Here is a 10,187-nt window from a genome sequence, read left to right as displayed (position 1 = left end):
TGCTTGCTTTACCTTTGATTCGGATGAATTCATGCATTGTTAATCATTTGAGTCCACAGCGCTTGCCTAGTTTTCCATGCTAGCCAGAATCCTATGGTAAAAGAGGTATGTTAATGGTTTTAAGAAGGGCACATGTATCTGTTTTAAAGTGGCCTCCAACTGTGTGCAAGAATCCGTTCGGGTTTTTTTTCTGAGTGAATCAGGTCTAAAGACAATCTTAACTCCACTGGACTAGGATAGCCTGAATGTTGTGTTTCAGTAGCTTCTTTACCACTACAGTAGCACTCAGGTTTATGTTTTTGAAGTGTTAGCTCTTTGGAAGATAATAGTTTTAGTAAAAAGTTTGCATAGGAAATATTGCTGTACAGCCACTTTTCAGATATTTCTCCCCCTCTTTTTTTTTTCCTGCATTTTGGCTTTCAGGATCTCTGTGGACCCTGAGTTTATCTTTCAGTCTCTTGTAACTCCCAATTTTCTGGTTTTTTTTTGTTTTTCCCCTGTTGTGCATAACACACAGCTGCATGTGTGTGAGTTTGTGTGTGCATGGAGCAGTGCTGCCTCAAGGCAGCCAGCAAGCCTGTGGAGGGGAGCATGTTTCTGAAAACACACATGCTGTGGACTGATAACAGTAGCTCCAACTTGGTGTATCCCCGTGCATTGCAAATATGCAAGAAATCAGTGTCTTTGGTGAGTTGGTGCTGCTGTGCTGCTCCTGGATGCACATCCTGTACCCAGGTGGGTCTGGGGGAGGTGAATGGGGCATGGCACAGTTTCACCCCAGTCTCGGAGAGAGAAGGAATTTCAGTCTGTGATATTTCCTTTCCCACCCAGGGAGAAATATTCCCATCCTGAGGTCAGTGCTAATTGAAGCCTTTGCAGAGCAGCAGCAGGAGCGAGCACCAGGCAGGCTCCCCAGGCAGCAGCCTTGCCTTTCAGATAGTGTCAGATCAGAGGCACGGCTTAATGGACTCAGCGCTTATCCAGCAGCCCCGAATCGAGGCTGAGTGTTTTCCACCTTTGTGCTCTATGTCTGGGGCACTGGGTTAAAATATTATTACTTTCTACGAGGAGTAATCAAGGACGTATGACCGTGTTGTGTATTATCTGGCCGTCTGTGGTGATGGGTTTCCACTGGATGCAATACCTTTGGATCATCCCCTTCTTCTTTTGGAAAAGGCAGTCACCTCTCAATCTTTTTATTTTAGGGGCAAGAGAAGGAGGTGAAGAGGAGTGTAAATGCAGTGCTTCATAGCCAGCTGGTTCCCAGCTGCACCAGCAAGAGTCAGAGTGCCTGGCTGGCTGGGCAGAGGTGGGGCTGGTGTGCTGTGTCCCACTAAATGAGTCTGAGTAAAATTACATGGTGGATGAAATAATCAAAACCCTCTAATCTGGGCCAGCATTGAAAGCATTGAAAAAAATACCAGGCACTTTTTTCTTCGTGGTGGAGCAAAAAGAATTAGACCAGTGTGAATATTTGGTCAGGAAAGAATTATCATTAATCTTAGTCATTTGTTGAGGATAAGAGAACACCTTTTAGTGGATCCTATTGAAGAAGTCTAAAAAGCCCCAGCCCATGGTTAAAAGAAGGTATATATGCCAGTGGGAAAATAATAGAGTGAATCAATATATTTCCCTTAGAAATTAAGATACTTCTGAAGTCTGTTGAATTCAACACCTACAGGTCCCTTTTTCAAAGGCACATACCTGCTTTGCATGCATATATCCTAGCACCTTGGAACTCAAATTCATTACAGCTGTACGTACCATATAGGTACATGTAAGCGTATAACTGACTTAAGCAAAAAAATACAACCAGCATTTTTTCAGTTCTAATAGGTGATGCCTCTTCCCTGCTTGTTGCAAAGACAGTAATGTTATTGCAAAGGCAGTAACAACATATTGTGGTCAGCTTTTCCTGACAGCATCCCAGCAGAGATAACTAATTCCATCTCATCAGTTTCTTCTTTGAAAACAAAACAAAACAAAACAAAAACAAACCAAACCCTAACATTCAGAGAAATCTAAATTTTAGAAAAGCAGAGATACTCAAAACCCAGACACGTGAAGGAAGACCAGAAGTTGCTTGTGTATGGGCTTGATTATGTTACAAAACACTGATTTCTCCATTTTAATTATTGACTTTATAATAAAGGCACTGTTCAAAAATTTTGACTAATTGCATTCCTTTTCAATTCTCATTTCTTTTAATTAGTTATGACTCAGACTTGATTTGTTTTCTTACACTTCATTACTAAAGATAGTTTGCTATTAGAAATTGCCAGTGCACTTCATATAACCTCCCCTTGCCTGCGCCCTGCATGTAAATAAAAGAGAAGGTGCTATTATTGAAAGGTCAGAGATGGGGTCCATTTAGTCAGCCTTCATTATCAGCGACCACACAGGGTGGATAAAGGCAATGCCAGAGCAGGGGAGGCACTAAACACGTGGAGGCAGCCTGCCTACCTTAACATGTTTTAAACCCCTGCATGACCATGCTTGGGCCATCCTCCAGGTGGTCTCACGTCAGTACAGTTGATCCCTTTTCCTCTTGGAGGAAGGATAAACGGCCATAATGTGTGTTCATCTGGCTGGGAACTGACTTCATTCCCTCAGTTGATTTGCCTTGACTTTCCTGAGAACCCCTGTGAAGACAAATCTTCAATTGCAGCAGTATTTCTCTCCTCTTAACCTACAGAATAATTGCCTCAGCTGAGATGTGTCTCCGCTAGCTTTTTTAAAATGCTGACTTTTTAATAGCGGCTTTTTCTGAATTACATCAGGCTTTCTATTTATACACTATTTTCTTTTCTGTGTTGCAGTGGATTAGGAGAAGGTAGGTCTGTGGCCACACAAGATACTGGCTTGATTCGTAATAGAAGTTTAGATTTTTATCATTCTTTTTTTGTTGTTTACACTTTATGTGTTAAAGAGAAAGTTAACTAGGAATTAATTCCTTTTGTGATGGAAGGTATAAAACGTGACCCAAGCAGTCCAAAGTATGGTGATCTAAATTAATGTATTTGATTATTGCTGATACACAGAACTGTTGCACATCGTTCCACAGGCAACAGTTACCCCTGTTTTGGAAGCTATAGCCCTATTGTAGTCACTTTTGACAGCATTAGATGCACTTTTTATTGTCATACAACTGCTGTGCCCATGCAGTGACTGTAAGATAGTACAAATCCATTAACTCTGATAGCTGAATGAGGCAGAGCACCTTGCAATGTAGAACTGATTGGGGTTTCCCCCTGGCTTGTACAATTTTATCTTCAGTCTTATTTTTAAGAGTACTGAATTTTGTTAGAAGTACTGAAATAATGTTATTCAAAAGCAACAGTATGTCATAGTACCTGCCAATATAATTTACATAGATTATAAGCAGTAACTATCAGTTAGAAACATAACTCTTCTGTTTGTTTTTTTTTTAATCCTCACTTCAGGTTTAAAACATAATACGAGGAATGAGCTTCAGGGAAGTAATTGGTACAGAATTTTCATGGCTCGCCTTTTTAATGTGTGAGAATGGATAGATAATACAACTTTCACTGGGAAAAAACCACTCAGAGATTCATATTTGTAAAGGATAAAGACAATAAAGTATTGTTTCCAAGAAGTTTGAATTGCACTTCGTTTGCAAATTTGTAAAGCTCTGTGTAATACATAAGACTAGCTCTAGATACCAGTAGTTGAGTATTGGTAATGATTTCACATTATGTGGATAACTGAGTAATCTGAATGCTTATCTTTTATTGTGTCTGAGTAGGAATGCTGGTTGGTTCTCCATGTCACTGGTTTAAAATCTTTGATTAAAACAGTTGTGCTTGTTGTTCAAATAAAATGTCATTCTGGTAATCTGCAATTACTGAATAAGCATTAGCAAAAATGGGAGAAAGCAGTGAGGTCACATAGAAAGTGACACCATATGTATTTATTAGTGTCACCTATGAAATTTATGAGGCAAAGTAGTGCTGAAAGAATTTGCTGTCTTTCTAAGCAATGCTCATTTGAGGAATTGCCTAAGATAAATGGGTTTGGCTAATTGAATCATATACTTTCATAGTGTGCTACATATAAAACTAGACTAGGAAATAAATATAATGAAAGTAAACATGCCCTTCTAATTAGTAATTGTTTCTGCTGTTTTAAGCAAATTTCAATGGCACAAAGTAGCTGTTTCAGTGTAAACCTAATAACAGAGACTGTAATAACAGGTGTAAATTAACACAATGGAAAACATTTACAGGGTAACATTCTAAATTAAAAATGACATTAACAAGTCTGATTTTTAAAAAGCTGTATAATTAACATTTATTCAACCCCTGACAAATAAGTGCAATACAAATACTAGGTGATTTTATTTATAGCTTATAACATTTTTCATGCTTTAGTTTTGTTAAACAGTAAATGGAGCAAATGTGGTTCATTTTTTTCCAAGAACATGTCATATAAGGGCACCAACAAAGGAAAGGCAAAGAAAAACAGCAAAAAAGATATTTACCCAAAGGCATTCTTCTTGTAAGTGATGTGCAGGAATTGTTTGAATACTTAACAATATCACCCGTCGGTGTTCTTGGTTATGTATGCTCAGAAATAAAACATTGTGAGTGGTTTAACTTTGGAGGAATGAAAGTACAAACAGAGTAGTATCTATTGTGCAGTAAAATACTTTGATTCCCTCAAGTGCATCCTCAAAAAAACCATAATGTACTGCTAAGTGCTTAGCATTGATGTTTGGTTCTACAAATAAATATTGTGAACAGTATTTTCTTTTTATGATGGACCTACTAGAATGCCTTGAACAGGTAAGCAGAAATACCCAAACCAGTAAAAAAATTAACTGGTGACAGAAGATGCCATAATTTCCACACTATAGAAAGTGTCTCATCAGATCCCAAAATAGAGTGTAGTGTATCTGAACCATACAGACAACTTGTTTTCCTCTTTCTTGATATTTTTTCTAAACCTGTAGGAGTATAAAAAGTTTCCTGGTGGGGGGCAAGGGGAGTTAGAATTTTTTTTCAGCTTGCCTATCAAAAGGAAATCAGCATTGCCTGCCCATGACAGGGGGTTGGGACTAGATGGTCTTCAAATTCCTTTCCAAACTGTTCTGTGATCCTATGATGGTTTAATTTCTGTATGATGTCTTCTCATGTGTCATAAGTTGCAACATGGCAGGAGAATTCAAATATCAGGACTTCCTATTCCAAAAGCAAATTTGTTAGACTGTGTTCACCTCATAGTTGCAAATCCTGAGAGAAAGTGAAAAAGCAGTCCTTTTAGTGTAGAGGCTACAGTGAACCTTAGCTCCAGGACTCAGCTTTTGAAGTGGTTAGCTTTCTTCCAAGTGTGGTTTTCAGCCATGTATCCTGGGTGTCCCCAACGTTCACACTGATGAGAATTTCCTGACTTGGCTCTGAATGGCTGATGCTTAGTGTTGCCTTTATATACACATACAGTTGGGCAAAATTAAGATCTTACTCCATGCTTAAGTGGAACAAATTAAAGTAGCACCCTTGACATGAGTAGCATTATGCCATCCACATCACCTGAAGACATTAGGAGTTTGAGTTGGGTGGCTAAGGGAGCAGCTGATGTTTAGTAACAAAATCATCCTGCTCACCCCTTGACTTTCCTGTTGTTTTAAAAGAGGATTCAGATCTTTTGTGCTTCATAGAGTTTGAGGGTGTAAAAGGATATTTCTAATAGCAAATATAAGCTGCCATGAGTAGCACAGCTTCTGGAATATTTAGAGATTGCTTAGAGTTCTTGATCACAGTTACAAGGTTTTTTGGAAAAGCTTTATTTGTTGGTTTTTTTTTTGCATATCTCCCTTTTAGTTCATTTGGAGATAATGGAAAAGATGTTCTTGCTCTTATATCTTACAGATCAGGTTTTTTAATTCAGTGACTGAAGAAAAGGAAATTTCATGTCCTTTAGCTCATGTATTAAAAAAAAACCAAACTAAACAAAACAAAATCAAAACAAAAAAAATTTTTTGCAAATGCTGGTCTGCAGAGAACCCTTATTCCATCCCTTGGTTCTAAGGTGGGACGAGCATACCTAGGCCAGCCTGGCAGATGAGAGTTTAATCTGTATAGCACATAGGAGTTCCTCAAGATTGTGGAGCAGCTCCAGAGGGACTTCCATAGGTCCACAGCCCAGAAGTAGTCTGTGCTTGATGCATGTTCCTCACAGGAAAGTATCTTCATTGTTGGGGAGGACTAGTCTTACTTAGCTAAAGTGCTAACAGGCAGGCACTTTTGGAGGAAAGGCATCCCTACAATGGTGTAAGACAACTGTTGCTCACCTGGAAGGAAGGAAGGAGGAGAGTTGTGTTGTTCAGTGGATGAAGATGTCCTATTGTTTATTTTTTGTATTAAACCTGGCTGAAAAGGAACAATTTTAAGGATATCTGTTTTCTGGCAGGGACAGGATTGGGGTGAGGACAGACCAACTTGTTCCGAAAAAAAGAAACTGTGAATGAGTCTGTGGAGTAGATAGTCAGCCTCTTCCAGCCCTTTCTTTTTAAGTTAGATAGCATTTCTAAAATCATATCTAAATCTCCTCTGCTGCAAATGAAGTTGTGTGACCTAGCAGACAGAGAACACAATTCATCATTGTCTGCTCTGCAACAAGTTTTTATAGGTGGGAAGATCATTATCATGTGTCTCCCAGTCTTCTCTTTTCTAAAGCAGACAAACACAATTTGTCCTTTCTCATACCTCCCTCCTTTATCCATCTGTCTCTTCTCTTCTGTGCTACGCCACCTCTTTATTACAGCAGAGGTCCCCAGGCCAGACACTCCACTCTGTGTATTTTCTCAGTGCTTGAAATTTGTTATCAAAAAGACATGGGCAACAGGAATAGAGTGAAAGGAAGACCTGGAGGATAGGAGGTGATTTGTGTGCTGCAGTTGTTAAAATGGGCCCCAAATGGGACCACGAATTATTCAGCTGCTTGTTCTTCTTTAGGATACTTTTTGGGTCACATCAGATTCAGGGAACCTACTGCCTTATACCTCCTCCCTAAGACCACATAGCTTCACATTTGGGCTTTAAGTCCTGTGTGGCTTTGAAGCTACGTACCAGAGAGGTTGTTCCTCCTTGCAAGATTTCATACCAGCAGACATCAAACAGATTGTGCAATACCATGGTTCCCACACTGGAAGCAGGAAGCTATTAACTCTTTAAAGTTCTTTCCTCTTTGGTTTCAGAGAATCAGTTAACATTTTAGGGTTGTACATTTTCACAAGCATTCAGGCAAGTAGATTCATTAAGGGAGGTAGAGTTCTGGAATTTCTGTTTTGTTTAATTTGTCCCTGGGGAGAGCAGTATGGCTTTTATGTTTTGTGTATTAGAATGAGATACGTCTTAAGAAGGTAAACTGAGGTATTTAAATGGCTAGAGAACAGATTAATTTGCAATTATTAAGTTTAAATAGTATTATCTTCAGCTTGATACTTACGTCTAACCAGCTAGTTAATTCCTTTTAATTTGGTGCATTATTCTTTTCATGTTTTCTTTCCTGAGTTTCTAATACAGTTTTCTTCTGCTTTCTCATGGTATCTCATTAGTATCAAATTAGGCAGGCTAGGTATTCCCATGTCATGAATAGCAAAATGTTCTTTAAGATTACTTAAAAACTCAGAAATCTTTGACAAACCCTTGTCTTTGAGTTAGTAAGATATTATTTTGGTTCACAGCAAAATTGAACACAGTTATTACAATTATTTCACAGTTTCCCAAGAAACAGTCCCAAACGTAAAATTGAACAAAATCACTGAGCTTATTTTCTTTTACTTGTAGCAAAAAACCCAAATGGACTATCTTTACATAAGTCTTTTGCTTTCCATTACCTAGAAGGAAATAATTCTCTGCCATTTCCTTTGTTACTGAGAAGCTATATCAGCAGAGCTACTTAGGAGAGTTTTAAGGGAGGCTAAATGTAGTAGCAGTTTTCTGCTTAACATGGCATGCTAGCAACAAATATTCTCTTGCTAATAACAGCTTCTGTTTATTTTTTGCACTGGTATATTCCGGTTAGCAAGTGTGAATTACACCATGCTTTGTTTGGATTCAAATAAAAATCAAGTTCACCCACAGTGGTCTAGTTTTGTGCTCGCTCCCACCCTCATCCTTGTCATTTTTTTCCCCACAGTGGGCCCATCCAGCAGGGCTGGGAGGGGACAGCAAGAGGCTCTTTTGTCCTTCTGCTCAGTGGTATTTCAGGTTTCTGCCAGCAAGTAACACTGATGGAGTGATGCCACCCCTCACTTGTGTTACAGCCCACTGCAGGAACACCACCTCTCCAACAGGCAGAGATGTGCTAGCTTTCAGTGGGGAAAAGATGTGCTGTTAGAGCTACCGGTGTCATCCTGTGTCTTTAAAGTGTTAAATACCTTCCACAAAGTTCAAAAGTTACTCCTCAATTAGAATGTGGGTATCTAGTGCGGGGGTTTTCATTATCATCAGTTTTAAGGCTAGAGAGCCTCAGAGCACGTGAGCAGCTAAATCCAAACTGCATGATTAACAACCTTATAAATACTAGATTTTTAGCAATGTGAACTTGAATTTCAGTGAATGTCATGAATAGTAGTCAGGGCAGAGATTGCCTTGTTTTCAAAATCTTATCCATTCCAATCCTGTCCCATCCTCAGAGGACTATTGGATCATAGGTTGGTATGCCAATATCAATAGGTACTGATATTGTATCAATATCAGTATCATAGGTTGATATGCCATGGTTGATCTGCCAGTACAAAGATGCATGATGAGTTCCTCCTGTAGGGACTTTGTTTTTTTTCTATTGCAGAAGATCTGTCTTAAGCATCACCATTGTTAGCTTTTCTGAAATGGAAAATGAGGGAAATTTCCTTCAGCCTTGTTTCTTTCCCTTTTCCTTCCCCCCCTCTCCCCTGCCCCCCTCCCAAATGTATTCTATTACTCTAGTGAAACAAGAGAAAATTAAATTCTGGCTTTTTTTATACACAACCTGTCAGAGAAGGATTTAAGTGCTCCTAAGTTGTTCCCATGAAACCAGATTCATTGGGCTGTCTGGGAGGGCACACAAATTTGACCTTCTTGAACACTGGAGTGAGAGAAGGTCAAACTGAAGTCCAGTGTTTTGAAATATTTTATAAAATTACGGAAAAAAAATGACTCAGAGATTTCTGGGCATAATAAAAGATGGTCTCTGCTACAGAAGCTTCAAATAGAAATGTAGACATCTCCCAAACCTGTGCACTTAGAATAACATATACATTTAAGATCCCTCCTCTTGCTTTTACAAAAATATGTAGAATTTAGATACCTTTTACCACTTTCGAAATGAAACACTGAATGATTTTGCACTTTACACTGTACAGTTAAATGATATAATTTATTGTGACACTAATATGCATTTATGAACTCAGACTTCAGATGAAGTATACAGTAAAAATAAAACATTTCGCTCTTATGAGCTTTCGTTGTTCTTGCTAAAGCTGTAATTTGCTGAAAAAATTTGGTCAGGGTGAGGAAGCTGTTAGAGAGTTAGGGGACAATGTACCTGACTTCCTCAAGCCCCCACTTTGGACTGGAACCTGGCTGAAACCCTCCAAAAGACAGCAACTGCCTCTTTGGCACCATCCCTGCAAGGGTATCTCTGGAATAGCTTCTGTATCTATCACAACTGTTAAAGCTTATGGGTAATCTTTTGTCATTTTTATGTCATTTCTTTCAGATTCAGAAATATTTAAAGACCTTTTAACCTGCTAGAAAGTGAGGCACTCGAACAGTTGTACTGTTAAAATGCAGGAGTGAAAACAGAGGAGCTTATTTTACACTTTGTTATGTTTAGTGCTTTTTATTCCAAAGATGTTGCATTTTGTTTGGGATTTGTGGAATGGCCACGTCACCACCACTGTTCCTAAGCAGAAGCAGTGTCAATACCTCACTTTCCATTGCATGTCACTCAAGGAAGGGAATGCATGGGTGCTTCTCTGCATCTCTGAAGGGAGGCAACATGAGTTATGATACAGTTGTCTTCATAGGCAGAATAAATTTGGACTAGCATGTAGACGCTTACATGAATTTCACCAGTCATAGGGCATAAAAGTTTTAACTTTTTCATCATTTTAACATGTATGCAGTTTTATTCGTGTGTGAACATAAATTATTCTTTTATGAATGGGTGTGCTGGCTTTG

The sequence above is a fragment of the Merops nubicus genome, unplaced genomic scaffold (assembly GCF_000691845.1).
Source record: "Merops nubicus isolate BGI_N331 unplaced genomic scaffold, ASM69184v1 scaffold18278, whole genome shotgun sequence".
Classification (NCBI taxonomy): domain Eukaryota; kingdom Metazoa; phylum Chordata; class Aves; order Coraciiformes; family Meropidae; genus Merops; species Merops nubicus.
Note: the sequence above shows the minus strand (reverse complement) of the source record.